Source organism: Danio rerio, chromosome 4 (assembly GCF_049306965.1).
Source record: "Danio rerio strain Tuebingen ecotype United States chromosome 4, GRCz12tu, whole genome shotgun sequence".
In the NCBI taxonomy this organism is placed as follows: domain Eukaryota; kingdom Metazoa; phylum Chordata; class Actinopteri; order Cypriniformes; family Danionidae; genus Danio; species Danio rerio.
In genome coordinates, this window is record NC_133179.1 from 23,870,084 (window position 1) to 23,888,032 (window position 17,949).

A 17,949-nucleotide genomic window follows, 5' to 3' on the forward strand; every position below is an offset into this window, starting at 1 on the left:
GGTAGCCCAGGCACACATAGTCATAGGCTGCTAGTATTAAATCATTTAACAGGGTAGCCCAGGCACACATAATCATAGGCTGCTAGTAATAAACCGTTCAACGGGGTAGCTCAGGCACATCTAGTCATAGGCTGCTAGTATTAAACCATTCAGTATGGTAGCCCAGGCACACATAGTCATAGGCTGCTAGTATTAAATCATTTAACAAGGTAGCCCAGGCACACATAATCATAGGCTCCTAGTAATAAACCGTTCAACAGGGTAGCTCAGGCACACATTGTCATAGACTGCTAGTATTAAACCATTCAATATGGTAGCCCAGGCACACATAGTCATAGGCTGCTAGTATTAGACCATGTAACAGCGTAGTCCAGGCACATATAGTCATAGGCCACTAGTATTAAACGAGTGTAGCCTGTAACTATTAAGGCAAAATCAGATTCCATTTTTAATGAGCATGCTGGAATTTTTTTCCAGCTTTTGCACATTTTATTTCTAATCAGACAATATATTTCAGTTTTTCATGTACATTTTAAAACTCATGTGCATCTTAGCATTTTTTATCCAACGCTTTTATGCTATACTTCAAAATGTGCACACATGTAGGTGATTGGAAACAGGGCTACTGATTCAGTGGAAATTCTCTTTCTTGTATATTTGTGTCATGTGACTTTTTTCGTGGCTGAAGTGTTGTTCATGTTTTCCGCTCCTCTTCAACAATAATAGACCTCTCCAAAGCGCTCTTCACTCAGGGGACTGTCGAATACGTGTGCTGAAAACAGGCTTCTGTCTCAGCCTTGCCATGACTCTCATCTCTGTGTCTCTGTTTCAAGTGTTTCTGTAAATATTTACCATCAAACCAGAAGGATGAGAAGGTTTCACTTCAGATTTTGTGAGTTCACGTTGATGCATTCAAAATTTTCAGTCATCTTTAAATTACCAAGACATAATCTCTGCTTATTTGACTTATTTGTGTTAAATTTGATGAAATAAACGTGGACATGGACATTTTTCAGAAAATAGCCTATTTAATAAAAAAAAATATGTTATATTTATTTAGCCTATAAATGCTATTAAATTATATTTTATTTATTTATTTAAACAATATTAAAAATATTGCAACCTGTATTTTGTCTTTCATTTACAGCTTATTGATAACTAATCAAAGAACTTTTAGCTGAGTTCTGGGAAAGGTTTTATAGGAAGAAAAAGGAGGAGAAAAGCTTGAGTGAGAGTGCTTGAGTTCATGTTGCTGCAAGCATTGGCTGACGTAATGATAAAATTCCAACCTGACCGGTTGCTACTATTTCTTGTTTTTGTTTTTTCAATTAAAATCAGCTCATGGTGGTAAATGGCGTTAAATGGAAAAATATTTTTCTCTTTAGCTGATCCAGAATGATTTAGATCAGGGACCTGCAGGGTTTAGCTCCAACTTGCTGCAACACACCTGCCTGTGTGTTTTAAGTATACCCAGTAAGACCTTGATTAGCTTGTTCAGGTGTGTTTGATTAGGGTTGGAGCTACAATCTGAAGGACACCAGACCTCCAGGGGCAAGTTTGGTGATCCCTGATTTAGATGGTTATTTAGTTTGATTACTTAGCATATTCTCAAATTAGATAGATCTGTGAGTTGGTAGAAGACAGTGAGTCTTGAGTTTTGAGTGAATCAGTTTAATTTACCTCAAACAATGTCAGAATAAAGATTTACCAGTTCAGCTGAATCATATATCAATCAATAATTCTTGCAGAAATCCTTAAACGTGTAGATCATGTACACACCGTCCACTTTTTCCAAACATGTTTGAATTTCCTTCTTGTGTTAAACACAAAGGAATTTATTTTGATGAATGCAATCACAGCGATTCGGTGGCGGAGTAGGTAGTGCTGTCAACTCACACCAAGAAGGTAGCTGGTTCAAGCCGCAGCTGGGTCAGTTGGTGTTTCTGTGTAAAGTTTCCTCCGGGTGCTCTGGTTTCCCCCACAAGTCCAAAGACATGCAATACAGGAATTGGGTGAGCTAAAATTGTTTGTAGTGTATGTGTGGGAATAAGAGTGTATAGGTGTTTTTCAGTGATGGGTTGCATACGCTGCGTAAAACATATGCTGGATAAGTTCATTCCGCTGTGGAGACCCCAGATTAATAAAGTGACTAAGCTGAAAAGAAAATGAATGAATGCGATCACCAGCTATTGTCTTTCATAGTATTGGATTAAGATCCAAGCACAGTTGCCATGCATGTTCATATACCTAAACAAACTGATTTCTAGAAGAGAGTACCTCAGATTTGGAAATAAATGCTCCCAACAGGCCAGATATAAAAATGGTCATACTCAAAGAATGAAATTATGTCATCGATTATTTCACACAGTTAGCATGTCAGTGGGGCAGGATGGTGGTTAGCACACTCACCTCACAGCAGGTTTGAGTCCCTGACCAGGAGGCTTTTTTGTGTGTTTGTGAAGGTTTCCTCCACAGTTCTGTAAAAAGATGCCTATTACTTTGATTAAGTTAAATAGACTACAAGATTTAATCGCCAGTAAATTGAATACATGACAAATTTGTTTAGATTTTATTGATTTCCACAAATAGATTGTTTTTAATTTGGTAACTGAGCAGCAATAAACTCCAGCATGACTGTAGCTGAACTTGTGGGTAGTTTAAAGGCTGTCAACTCAGTTTCTAAGCTCAATCCATCACACACAAACACACATACTGTACAGTAAGAACACAAAACAGAGCATCATGCACTTATATAAAGATGAACTAGCAAATTGATTTTTTCCCAGTGTTTCAGACAAAAGAGCAGGTCGATGTCAAAGTCATTCAGTGAGAACCGTGACATTGAAGTCACTCTAGAAGTCAAACAGCTAAAACAGCTTCTTTCCCTCAAAACTCTCATACATATTTAACAAAGAGCCTGAATTTAACCAGCTTGACTTACACTGAACCCACTGGCTTTTTGTCCTTTGTGTTTTCTTTGCTTCCTTCTTTCATACTTTCTTGCTCCATTTCACACTTGTTTCTCGGATTGCTAGCAGCCTTCTGGACCCACAATCCCTCACGGCCTGAAAGTGCTCAAGCATGATGGGAGCACAGGTGCTCTGTGGTGTAGCCATCCATTCATCCATCTATCCATCATTTTCTTGCTTTATGAATACTTTTTTCAATCCTTTAGTCAGATGGCATCAATCCTTTTTTGTTGACTAATTAAAACTCGTCAATATGTTAAAAAAAAGAGGGAATGCTCTCTTTTAATGTTTAAGTGTAGACAATTGAGGCAGATAATTGAATTTTTTGTGACTCTGCACAGACACAGCTGAAGTTTGGTTGGTGGTGATAGTTTGTCTTTGTCAAAGCATCGGTGGGTTTGTCGCACCGCAGTGGATTGATCCTCCTCCTGTCAATGTGAAGTCAGTGAGGAACTTTAGAAATGTGCTGCTAAAAGCAAACAGATTTCTGCCGATGACAGAATGACACATCCAAACAAGAGACAGAAAAGAGTCTCACACCCACAGACTGGCTGACATAGAGATTGTCTTTGTGTGTGTATCTGTAGCATCAGTATAAGACATTTTTCTTTTATGGTTTGAAGAGTGGTAAGTTTGCATCATCAGTGAGAATATCTCTTAATGCTAGCATTAGCACTCAGGAAGAAAAGATCCCAAAAATGGAAGGTGCTGTGCTTTACTTTATACTCTGACTTTCTCTCTCTTTTTTTGTTTTACCACTGAAATGTAGCATGTTGAGAATGAGAATTGTGTCAGTCTCCCGCAGTGGTTTCAAGGGATGTGAAGAATGTGAGCAACTGGCCAAAGGCAATTTCTGCGGAGACAAGCAGCAATGAATTCATCTACATTTGCATTTCCTTAAGGAAGTATCAGGGTTTGCAAGGAGTGAAAGAATGGTGTTGAAGCAATAGTTCACCCAAAGACCAAAAATATCCATCATTTAGTTTTCCAGAGTTTCTTTTGTGCAATGTGGCAGATTTTTTACAAGATGTCTGTTCTGTTCTGTTCTTTTTTTTTTTTTTTGACCATATGGTATTTGTGTGCCTGTTAACCTTCAAATATCTAATAGAGACATTTTGATTTAGCAAAAACTCCCATATGTCACAGACGCACACACACTACTCCAGGGAAAATTTAGAAATAGAATGTTTCACAACTTTTTTTATTCTTATTTTTTCCTTTTTTAGTTTAAATTTTAGCTTAGATCATGCAAATTGAACACTATTTTATCATGCAAGCTAATACCATATGAAATACCATATATATTAATACCAATAATAATAATAAGTCCCTTTAAGGCAAGTCATTTCACTTGGTGGCTATCTTTAAAACGCCTCTCGGACAGTATGCTTGGGCATTATGTTTGAATAGGGAAACATCAAATTCTCCAAAATTGCTTGCCAGGCTTATAATTAAATTTCATAATAGGAATCACCAATAAAATAAAGCAACTATGGTGTCTTTAGTTTTATTTCTAAATGTTCTAATCACACAAAATTTGCACAGCTGATCGAAATCTCCTTCCTCTGAGATTTGTTAGTCGATAGCGATTACTGATTGGCTCCTGTACTAGAAAGCTGGGCTTGTGTATACTTCAGTCTTTGTTAATACACATATTAAGCATCATTTTGTTCAAAATTTGTTACATGCTATTGGAACTTTTCAAAGTTTTAGCGACCACAATTCTTCAAAGTATAAAGGGAAAAAAAGCTGTCAGGGTTCTGGAAGTGAAAAATCAAATGCTATGGCAACAATGGAGACTATAGGGAGAGACTCAAGGAACCAGACACTTGGCACTTGAAGGTGTAACTGCTGAAGCAAGTCTGCTGAACTGCTCTAACAGGAGACACATAAGATAAAACCTAAGACAGGATAACAGTTACTGTAAGACAAACGCTGGCAAAAATAGAAACCAGTCAAAACTATGGCTGAAAGAACTCACAATGAAGAAAATACATATGTAACTGGAGCTTAAAGCAAAAAAGAAATTGTAGATCACAGGAATTCTAAGAAATATTAAATGAAAAATGAAGCAAAATAAATTACGTTAAATAGAGTAAACAAAGAAGAAGTTTGATAGTCAAAAGAAAAAAAAAAAAAAAAACAGACATAAAAATAAGTCACAATAGGACATCCGAAACAAAGACTGAACCTTCACCTGAAGCCAAATGCATGAACAAAGAAAAAGTAGAATGTGTTTCAAGACACAAATGCAAACTAATGATGCAAACTAAATGATGAATCATGTTATAGTTGCAAACTAATAAAACTCACAGGCATAAGCAAAGACAGTTAACACAAGTGGGGAAAGGAGCACAATAAAAATACAGCAGAGCACACAAGGATCAGGTGAACACAATCAAGCAAGCGACAACTAGATAAGGACTGCAAAGGGGGCAGGACAAAAGGAACACATGCACAACATCAACAAAGACAGAGCTATGAACAAGCACAGCACAAACAGAGAAACATTACACATACAAGACACTGACAAAGAGTGAGTAAAATATGACAGATTACTACTTGTTTAAGACTTTAAAGGGACTTTTTTTGAATAATTTTTTATTGCCAAAGTCTGAGCAACAGTCTTCTTGTCTATGGAATAATTTTTATTGTGAATGAATTGCAACGGATTTGCTAGGAAAATCAAAGGTGTGACATTTACACTCACACTCCAGAGAGCCTCTCCTCTGTCAAGCATGAAATAAGTGCCTATAATGTTCAGAATAATGCAGAAACAGCTGTTATCAATGTGCTATGCAAAGAAAAGGGATTCACTCAAACTGTAGTCTCACATAGCCAAATATATATACACTCTCAAATTCTCTAAAAAAAAAATAAATTAATTAAATGAAACTTTCAAAAATATAGTTTTAATGACTGCTACCTGTTGTCATAATGCCAGTGATATTCTGAGCTTGTGCTTGAGCATATCTATATAACCAGATATTTTATTGTGTTATCAAGAGGAAAAAGCATAGCACATATTAACATATCAAACTAAATGTCATACTTAGTGACAGTAGTGTGGATGTGCATTATTAAGATATCTCTATATTATGTTTATATTTATATTATATGTGGATAATACATTTACCAGGCCTTCTTTTTACTTATAATTAAATAACAAACAAAAATAAGTGTAAAGAAAGGCTCACCCTGTGATTTTGGCCACAATTTGTTGATCTAAGACATATTTTAGAAATTCTAAAATAATGCTTGGATAAAATCTCTTTTTATCATTGGTTTTAACCACTGAATCTGAGAAATGTTTTAACATTTTCCCCCTGTTTTATTGTCATGGCTTGTTATGAGTAAAAGTAATGCTACAGTTTGTTTGTTTTATTTGGGTATCATTTCAGAATGTGGGTTTACTGAGTGTGTCATGGATTGTCGATGTCAAACTTCAGATGAGACTTGCGTGTGTTGTATTTGGTGTGTCTTTGATTCTTGTTCAATCATGACAACTGAGGTCTTCAACCCAGGCTCATTCTGAATACGTACTCCTATATACCTCCCAGGAGGTATGTTTTTTGAAGTTTTCGTGTTCTCCAGAGGCTGCTATGTACGCTTTTAGAGATCTCAAAGTTCTCTAGTGAGTCCCATTTGTAGTGATCAGCGGTAAAGCCAGGGACTTGTGAAAATTAATTTCCAATATAAACAAATGCTGCAGAGTTAACACTAATCTCTGGCCCTTTTGAAGCTTATCAGAAAGTGGCAATTGAGACAAAGACCACCTGTCTTCTGTTTATCTAAAAGACAAAGGTGTTAAGTGCCCAGAACTTACAAAACAGCTTCTTGATCCAATCAACATTGTACATCGTCTCAGACACAGAGAGATACGTGGATCAAAATACCTCCATCTCACAAAAGAGACACAAATGGAATACTTCACTTCATATACCTGTAGATTCAAATGATCATGTATATATTTAATATGCACTGCTTGAAATACTCTACTGTATGAAACGTGTGCCACTGGACAAACTGGTAACAGCGGAAAAGCCTTCTATACAGAAGTAAGTGGGCAGCTAGTAAGCACAAAACAGAACGAAGTGCAGCCATATGTACCTCTGGTTACATAATTTGCGATCTTCAGAAATGTATATAGGGGTACGTTTTCAGAATGAGCCTGTGTTGGAGGTCTTACAGTGTGACATGTGGATCATGTTCACACAGTCAGACAAGCTACATTATAAAAGGATTATTAGAAATAGCATAGTGTGAGCCATACTTAAAATGCTGGCTTCAGTTCATGTTATGGCCACCCATGTCACTATTTAAAAAGGTTTCTGAAGTCTGATAAGAATCAACATATTGACTGCGTTTTCTGTTTTAAGCATAATCCACAATCACACACTTTCACACAAGGCATAGAGTATTAACTGATTTCCAATGTCCAAAAGCTCTACTATAAAAAATATGTCCCACTTATACTGAATACTCAGTATCACATCAGTAGAAAACTAGTATGATTTGTTAAAATTACACAAACTAGTGTAATAAACAGGCTATTTTAGGCCTCTATGTGCATTTGCAAAGGAATGTAAAAGAGGCTTAGACAAATCTGCGGCATGCACAGTGTGTGAGCAGCAGGTAGCCACCAAATCCTGCTCACATCTCGGTCAATTAGCCCAGATCCGTCTGGATCAAAGAGTCATCAGGGTTTCCATGGCGCTCACAGAGAAGCGACCAATCAGAGACACCCATATGAATCAGATTCAAGCCAACCATCATCCAGGATTCACAGATACACAATTCAAGCTGTGAGAAGCTCTCCGTGAAACAAACCCCAGTTCCCTATTTCCATTTCCAGCTCGCCCAGCCAAAGCAACTGATCTGGGAGCAGCACGTGTGACTGATAAAGACGACGGCTGATTAATATTCACATCACTTTCACAGCTGACTGTGTTGTCTCTGTCCAAATGAATGTGCTTGTGTTTTAGGCCACGGAGAAGCTCATTTAGCACTGAGGCGCAACGGACCTGGAGTGAATTTCCCGCTGTAAACAGTGCTTTCAGATTCAGCCAAAGATAGTGAATTAACCCACAGAGACACAGATCCAATGAGAACAACAGCTGTTTAATAGACACATTACATAAACTCCGTGAATGTGCTTGAATGCGTCTTTATCCTAATGCCACTCATCAGATTGAAGAATTCAAAAATAAGGTGTTTATTCACGTCTGAAACGCCTCTCGCTCGACCCGCGCGAACAAATTAGAGCATCTGCCAATACCATCGACCGTCTGAAGCGTCTGCCGAGTGAACGCTGTAAACAAAAGACAGATTGCAGTTTTGAGCGCGAGGATACAAGAAAAATAAAAGAATGTGTCATAAATAGAGGATATTGATTGGTTGGTTTGTTTACCAAGCATTTGTTCTGTTTCAGGAACATTGGAGAGTATAACTCTAATGTTCCTCAGTGTGTGTGTTTGTGTCTAGATTTGGTGTAAAAATGTTGGGGGTTTGTGTGTGTGTGAAAGTTCTCAGAGCAGCTCAAAGAGAAAACGCTGAGAACATTACTGCACTTGCGTCCACCTCTGAAACTTTTTCTTTACTTGCCTTCAAAACGAATACAATTCTGAAGACTCTGCTTAGCCGAAGCCCTTATTCCCCCTTATAGTGTGTTTGTGTTTCAGGCTTTATCTATTGCTGGCCATTTCTTTTCATATGCTTTTGAGTGTCATCCAACAAAACAGAACAAAGGCACCAAAGCCTGAAACTCGCCATTAGAAATTTGCCCAAAAACATTATTAGAAGAGCTGGACAAAAAACAGCTTAAGTCGTCCTTCTTTGAATCTTGCTTTAAATTTCCCAGTAATGGGCCTTTTTTGTCAACCAACAGTGTCCTTTCTTGTCATTCTGGCTTTTAATTGATAGATTATTGTTAGTAAATTGCCATTCAACAAAATGAAACATTTAGCAAAAGAAAGATATCCATAGAATATTGCCATAGTATTTATGTATATACTGCTACTCACTGATGATTTGAAGTGCTTCTTTAATCCACACTTGTAAGTTGCTTTGGATAAAAGCATCTGCTAAATTAGTAAATGTAAGTGTATATGCATCATAAATATATTCATATATATAGTGGTTTAAATGTGAATATTTGCACTATATTAGATTAAATCTGTCTTTTTTTTTGTTATGAATAATTTAAACTGCAGTGTTGTGCTCTTATGCTTGACTGTAGACTAAGATTTCAATGTAGTTTGGCCCACTTTCTTGTCCAACAGATATATAAAACCACTACAGCACATCTCGGACACACAAACACAATATCTGTCTTTACTTGCAGATCCTCTGCTTCTGATGTGAATAAAAACACTATATTGTGATTTTTTTTAAACCGTTAATACACTGCTGGCTCTCTGTACAAATTGAATTTCCAATGGCAATTTGCAGTATGATTTCAATTATTTTAAATTGATGGTGGATTGCATGATTTACTAATAGATTAATAATACACTTGTCTATCCATCCATCCATCCATTCATCCATCAGTATCAGGAGCAGTATCAACAGATATTAATTAGAAAGTCTACTAATACTCAAATGGACCATCAAAATAAAGTGTCACCATAGTTTATCTTTAAATGTTTTGACTCTCAACATGGGAACTCATTGCTATGCAGAATTATATTTGGATAGACACCAGTGTTTCTCAATCCCGGGCCTCATGCTCTACTGTGTTGCACATTTTTTATGTTTCTTGTTTTACGTCAGTCATTTGTTCTAATTCGATAACAAGTGGATGTGCAGGATATTTTGCCAGTTTAAAGAGAGCGTATAATCATATATAATTCATATGGCATTTAGTGTATGTTATATTTTTGTATATCATAAGGTGCTTCAGGCAAAGATGTTGTGTAAATCTGTGAATGAACATTAAATAAAGCTTTAATGGTTCAGGTAGAGTACAATGAAGGAGAAGGGACTAGGGAAAACGTACACTGCATATCCGAAAATGCCCCTATACCCTTAATAGTGCACTTTTTGAAGGAGTAGCCATTCCTAGTGGTGTCCAAAACCATTGTGGATATCATGAAGAGCACTACAATCAATCACACAATGCACTCCGATAATGCGTGTACAACCCATGCACATTTAACAGCTAGAAAATACCCAAAAATGCACACTGAATGAGTTTCATGTGTCTGATTGCGAGATGGCAGCCATTTACCTGAATCCTACCTGTGAAAGTATCACAATAAAATAATTATTTTATTAAAGTAAGGTTTGTATACATAATAGCCACCACAATACATTGTATTGCTTCTGGTAAACTCAGCACTCAATTTCACTCACTCATTTTCATTTACTCCTTCAAGTGGACTACTGTATATTAGTGGACTGATGTAGGTTATAGTGAATGAAGGGGATAGTGGGCGGTATCAGATACAGTAACAGTTTATGCATGGAGCTCTTCTAATTAGCTGGTTGTATAAATCAGATCTGTGAAATAAGAGACACTTGTGAAATATGCAGATCGGTTGGGTGCAAGAACCAGGATTGAGAAATGATGCACTAGACAACACAATAGTAAGGTTATGATAGGTGTCAGATCCAAATGCAGCTTTTATTAAGAGTAATTAGACAAGCACGGTTAAGTACAGGGGCAGACAGTAGCACATAGAAAATCTAAAACAGTAGTCGTAGTATCAAGCGAAAGGGTTGTGGCAGCAAAACAAACATAAACAGTAAAACTTTGCTTAGTTATGCTCACTACCAGGTTGTGTGTGTGAGTATAGAGTCCATGTAGTCAGTCATGACCTGAAACTGGTGTGTGACTGCAGGGCATGTTGGGGTATGTAGTTCAGTTCAGTGGCAAATGTGAAGTGTAGAGTGTCTTTTAGTGTGTCCGGTGAGCACTCAACTTGATAACTGTGACAAGTGCTCTATGTTCGTTGTAGTTTTTGCGTTACCTATATTGTTGAAATTTATACAAGAGGTGTCTATATGTTTAATAATTTCTACCAGCTGGAATATCTTAAAATTCTGTACTCAATAACTTTTTGATTAAACTGGGATGCTGCTGAGTTTACATGCAGTTCGAATACAGTTTAGTGCAGTTTTTGCTTTGACTCTCAGCTTTTGCTGAATGTGTCAGTTTGGCAGCGTCTGTCAAGAAAAGTGTCTCTGCTGAATTTTTCCTTTCATTCTATTTTTAACAATGTGACATTTCTGATTGACGGGAAATGAAACAGAAAAAAAAGCTCACAAATTGACCATCTGAATTATTATAGACAGAGGAAAAATCACTGCTTCCGTTGAGACTGAAGATCTGCAGAAGAATACAGATCAACACTGGATATTAGACTGAAGGATATCACTACATAATTAGATGAACTCACATTCAACCACTCATGTACAACTAAAACACATCAATCTACTGATAATTTCCCCACACTTCCTTGTTTTCAGTTTTAAAGAGAGAAGGAAAGAGATAAAGGAAATATATAGGAGCATTTCAAAGTAAGGAAAGTGTTTGCACTTTTCTTTATCTTTGACACAAGAAAGTAAGAGTGACAGTTTAAGTTCACCATCAGACAGTGTCAGGAAATGGAGGAAAACTTTGTTGAGGAGAAAAGAGGGTCTTCTGTACTTATGATTTCAACACACACACACAAACAAACATATGAACACTATGTGTGTTTCAGAACAGAAGCTCCCCCCAGCCATATGCTCTGAAGCAACTTCTACATGCAAAGTGAAAACAAAGAGAATTTTTCAGTATCCCAGAGACACCTTATATATCATGAATGTCCATTGTTGATATTGATATTCTGAGCATTTGACAGAAAAAAAGACGCATCTGCCAATATCCTTGAGCTGCAAAAGTGTCATTAGAAATCATCCTGTTGTAACGTTATAATCAAGATCTCATAAATCATCAGAATAATGGAGTTTCCCTGTCATGACAAGGGTCATTTGTGTTTAGACACAATATACGCTTGCATTGGTTATTATCAGAACTAGTAATAGTTCTAAAAATGTATTTATATATATATATATATATATATATATATATATATATATATATATATATATATATATATATATATATTTAGGGCTGTGTATTGGTAAGGGCCTCACGATATGATACATAGCACGATACATGGGTCACGATACAATATATCATGATATATTGTGATATAAATACAATAGGATAAATACTCACTGAAATGTATTAAATGCATATTGTTATTAAACACTTAACGAAAATGTATATGTCACTAAAGTCACATATAAATGAAATAAACAATTTATACAACTAAATTAAGTAAAAAAAATAAAAACGCATCAACTAAACATAAACGAACACAGTGCTTTAATATGCAGTAAACTGTTAGAAACTGACAGTGCGACTGACAGCATTGTGAAAATTTTGCTGTGAAAACTTTTAGAACATAGGTAAATTGATGGCATGCACGAAACATTTTACATGCAACATGCTGGCCAGCTGTGCTGCTACGGTCATGTTTGACTCGTTGGCTGTTACAATAACAGATCCTTCCATGATGTTATCCAGTGTAGTTTGCCTTGAATCAAGAGGTTTCGGATGAGGTCACAGTGCCGCTAATTCCTCTGCGTGGTTGGTAGTGTTTTCTGAATATTTTAGGATTGATTTGCAAAGCTTGCAAATGGCATTTTTTGTCTAATTCAGTACTCTGGTATAGTGTTAAAACCAAAGTGCAGCCACACATCAGCCCTAAAAACTGGAGGCGCCTTTGTATTTTCCACCATGCTCACTCTTGCTTACTTCTGATGCCACACTACTTAGCGTTTTGTTGATTGCGAGTTAGCAACATCTACTGGAGCAGAGTAGGTTGTTTGGCACAACTTGAATCGATACTTCAGGTTGGACTAGCGATACACTATCGTGAAAGAAACTATCGCAATAATTAGATATATCAATATTTTTGCACAGCCCTAATATATATATATATATATATATATATATATATATATATATATATATATATATAATAATAATAATAACATCCAAGACTTAAGAGCAGGATACTTTCCACAAATATTTAACATCTGAATAATTTTTCAATGATATATTTAAAATATTGTTCACTCCCGGGAAATGCAGACACTTTAATCTCTATAATTCAGCTCCCTGGTGGAGTGTTCATCTGTATTGAAGTGCTGTGGGTTTGAGAGTCTCTCTAATGATGGATCTGATCTCAGACCTGCTCTTGAGTGAAGAAGCACCAGCACACATTAGACTTAATAGCAGTTGACACGCTCACTTTGTGTAGGTTACATGGCCAACATCTCACTTGACTTTCAAAGGGATTCAATGTGAAGTTGAATCAGCATTATCTCCCAGAAATAATTTTCTCCTGAATAAATAAGCTGCATGATATGCGAGTGTAGCTGCTGTTTCCTCTAATATCAACACTGACATTTGGCCAAAGGTCAACATAGAGGTTAGCATGCAAACTATGGAGGAATTTGCTAGTGACCCACTAAGTGCTAATGAGGTGTTAGTTGTGGCAGAGTGACAAAATTTAAGGTGTTGAAATCCCTGAAAACATCCACTCACCTTCAAAACAAACATGACAGTGTTGCTCTGTGTAAGGCCCCGTTTACACTAATGCAATTTAGTTTTAAAGCGCATAAGTTTTGCTACGGTTTGCTATCTGTTCACGGTACATCAGAGTTTTTAAGCACCGAAAACGGAGCGTTTTGAAAACGTTTACAACAGAGCGTTCAGAACGTTTTCATTCTAAAACGCTGCTGTTCCATCTCAGTGTGTATGGGGGAAAACGAAGACATCTGAAAACGAAGGCAGTGCTGCAGACATTCGCCTCTCTGATTGGGGCTTTTTCCTCAATATTACATAGCCTTCACACATAGTTCAGCCCTGCATCCTCTCTTTGTAAGTTCAGACTTCACTAGTTTGATATGGAGTGTACTTTATAAAGTCATTCACATCACCCTGGCTGTGCTGTTTCACTGTCTTAACAATAAAATGAAAACATGATGTGAGGAACTGCCTATTTTCATTTTGATATTAGCAACTTAGAAGACATCAAAATTGTTGAGGCGTCGTGCAGCTGCATAATATGAACATTATCTTCATGCATATTTATAACAAAACGGAGCTTATAACATTACTGCCTCCTTTCATTTTCATTGAAAATACGAAACATAGACTCTCCTTCACTGAACACTTCACGATACGTTGATACAATATAGGAAATAAAGGCAAGCAATCAGCCAATTGTGCAGAATCGGTGTCCGCGATTACATTAATCAAGATATATAACTTATACTTGCGCTCAGCCAAAACACATTAGCTGAGAACGAGTAATAGATTCAAAAGACCAAAGTCGGGGAATATGTTGTTAGATATAGTCAACAAGGTGAATTATATATCACGTTTAACAAACATAGTAAGATTAGATCCAATGGGAGATCCTTTATGAACAGTCCGACATGCACAGCTCTCATATGGGTATGTGCTCAAAGCACACTGCAGCCCCTGCCAGTGTGTGTGTGTGTCTGTGTGTGTGGTCACTTGATGTGCGTTTTCTCTGTTTTAATGTAGATGGAGAGTTGTTCTGAAACGCTGGGTGAAACACTAGTGTCGACACGGATCGTTTTCATACTAAATCGCCATTTTAAAACTAATACGCACTAGTGTAAACAGGGTCTAAGGGTGTACTCACACTAGGCATGGTTTTGTCTTGAACTGTGCCCAGGCGCGATTATCCCCCCTCCCCTTTTCCCCTTGGCCCACACCCACATTATATTTTTTGCCTTCCGAGTCTGAGCACGCTTACCTCATCGATAATGCGACTGTTGAGTTTAACAAATGAGAAATTGTACTTACACTGTACAATAGAGATTGCTTTTACTTATATAGTTTTGTATTATTTTGAGTTGTTTGAAATGCAGAGACACACAGTCAAATTATTTTCTGAACAGATTCATCACTTTTGACGCTCATAAATATTCATAAAAGTCATGGTGCTGCACGTGTTAGGATTTTTGCTGAAGGTGGCAGCTGACATGCAGCAAGGGGGTTGCATCTGCTATAAACTGACAGATTACTTTCATTGAAAAGTAAGAATGATTAATAAATCCATGTGAAACAGTCCCTTAAAAATGACGTTGCATCTTCAGTTTCGCGCTCAGCTGTGTTATGCACTCACACTACAAGGATACCGTGTCAAAGCCCAACCAAACCATGCTTTGGCACACTTCTTCCAACTGGGGCAGGGCCGGCCAACTGAACCCCGTCTGGGCCTGATTTAGAGCGCTCACACTTGTCAAGGCATAGTTCAGATAGACTAGTGTGAGTACACCCTACGTTACATTCGCTTTTTGCTAAGCTACCTCATACCAAAAAGCTAAATGACACTCAAAACAGTTAAACTTTATATAGCAAAATGCAAGAATCCACTCTGATCAACACTGTTATATCAGTTACAATCTTATAATAATTTCTAACACTTTAGCTACTGTTTAGCATCTATTCAAACTAATTAGCATCATAACAGCTAATTTCACTCCCTCCTTTTTTTTGAAAATTCAAAAATCTAGTTTCTCGTTTCTCTTATTGCCAAGATCATTTGTTTAGTTCAGGTTGTATTTGTCTTGCTCAGTTAAACATTGCTTGGAAAATGTTTGAAAAATAATAAAAAACTTCAGAGGAGGGATAATAATTTTGCTTAGTGAATGTTTTGTGTTTATAACTGTTTTAGTCTCACTTAGGCTCAAGCGCAGGTTTGACAGGCATTAAAGAAGAAAGGAGCACGCTTTGCTACGAGGAAGAGAAAAATGAAGCAGCCAAACAAACAATAATGTTGCGTCAACTTGCATTTTTAAGCTAACATTGTTTCCGTTCTTTTTTTCTGGTTTGATAAAAAGGCACATTGTTTTCTTGGACATTTGCTGGAAGTTTCAAAAGAAAAACGACTATTAATTATCCCTACGCTGTATTTCCTTCACCACATTGTGTTTTCATGTAAACACGCCGCTGTAGAATCGCCTGACGATGGAGTTTAATGGTTTACTAGAACTGAGGGAATTTTCTCAGAGAAGCTGAACTCTTTTTCCATCTGCTCAACCGTCCCTTGGTGCTTTGGTAAATATACTGTGTCTTGCCAGCAGTCACTGCTGATAATTTCACAGTCACACATATTAAAGTGCAAGTTCATGGCTTTGAATATTTTTCTCTTTCTGCCGTTCACTTTCCATCCCGGCGTCAGCGTAGCTCCCGGTGTCAGCAGAGAGACAAAAAGTCGAATAACAAGCAGCTTCGCCTTTCCTCCTCTTCCAATTACTGATAAAGACGAATAGCAAATGGAGAGCAGAAAACTGCTGGAGTGTTTCAGGACAGTGTCTGAGGCTCACTGATCTGTGTCCTAATAATTCCACCCGGCCGCCGCTCGGGTCCAGAAACACTCACAGGATAGAGAATAAAAAAATGTTTGTGTCCCTTCGTTCTGCTCGGGCGGCGCTCTGATTTGTAGTGAGCACCTGAATTTGACCACTTCTCACTGTTATTGCCTCTCGCCTCTAAAGACTTCTCTCCATTTCAGCAGCGGTGATTTGTGGAAGAGCAGAACGGGCCGCAGATATCATTAGAGAGAGCTGATACTAGCGGGACGCTCCAGCTGGAGCCGTAATAGCGCTTATAGTGGCTCACACTGGCTGAAATTGCGATTGATTGTGTTAGCAGGATGAGCTCGGGAATTTGATGGGAGCTGAGCGCAGAGAGACCGGGAATGTGTCAATGTGAGGAATGCTCACAGGTGCTGAGTCTGGAAATGAGGTGGCCGCTAAATAATAAAAAAAGGTTATGAAGTGCAACAGAGTGTTGTATTATTGCATTGGTCAATATGTGAATGAGATTTTATGTCAGCATTGTTTTAGAGTTGTGTGCTTGCGAAAAATTTGCTATTGGTAAATCTGGCCCTACAATTCTTTTTTAATTTTATTTTGAAATAGAAGGAAAATGACTTTGGTGTTAGTGTGAAAACACCTATTTGGACTTCCTGCCACCTTTACTTTTAAGATTTTGACAGCAAACAGCAAACGTGTTTAACAGTTTCTTAGTGGCTAACAAGCATTTGTGCAACAAGTTTGTCACATTCTCAAAACTCTAAACACAATTAGCACAGCATCTGTCTTTTGTGACCATATACCATTCACACATTTTCATGTCCTTTCACCCTATATGCAGTCTGTGAACCCATTTCCACTATGCTTACATTTTCACGCTATAACTCAAAACAAAATGAGGGATTGCTTTTGTAGTATTTATAAAAGTTACCACACAACATCCCACAATAGCCAAAACAATATTCTAGATATAGTATAAAAACCTCTGCTTCTGCAATGATATTAGTTTCAAAGCAATATCACTATCAAAAATATATCTCAGCTGATAATACAGTTTTTCTTGTTTGCTTTGACCTGTTCAAAGAAACTAGGTTCCACTTCATCGTCATTCTCACTATCCCAGCAGAGCAGAAGACAGGTCTTGCAAATGTGTAAACCCTTTCTCATTGGGTTGACACATTTTCCCCACCATTTTTCAAAACAGTTAACACGAATGTCATTCAAGCAGTCCAAACTCTATTGTTTTAGCTATGGCAACCAAATTGAAACCATCTAGTCCTAATCATTAGAAATTTCTAAGATCAGTATGAATTCACTGTATAGCACCGGTTTAACACTCCTTTACACAAATCTCCAATTAACAATAAGTCTGCAAACATTAAAAACTGTGGAAGGTCTGTGGAGGAGGTCAATAGTGCCTATGTCCTATACTTCCAAAAGATTTGACTCTATATTGGTTTACACATGTTTTCTCTAATATTTGCAGTATTTTATTACTTTTGTCTGTTTTTTATAGTATTTTATAGTTTTCAGCCACAGTTTGAAAAATGTCATGAATTCAATATAA

The 17,949-nt window shown here is 37.2% G+C and overlaps 1 protein-coding gene and 1 long non-coding RNA gene across 5 annotated transcripts in view; one reads left to right on the top strand and one right to left on the bottom strand.

The window, feature by feature from the left end:
* Positions 1-17,949, top strand: part of trhde.1 (thyrotropin releasing hormone degrading enzyme, tandem duplicate 1) — a 202,183-nt gene that overhangs the window by 57,964 nt on the left and 126,270 nt on the right. The gene's annotated exons all lie outside the window — the stretch shown is intronic.
* Positions 1,656-5,070, bottom strand: LOC141381632 (uncharacterized). Its single transcript, XR_012402115.1, has 2 exons — positions 4,444-5,070; positions 1,656-4,357 (listed from the first exon to the last, which is right to left on the bottom strand). It is a non-coding gene; the product is annotated as an uncharacterized lncRNA (long non-coding RNA).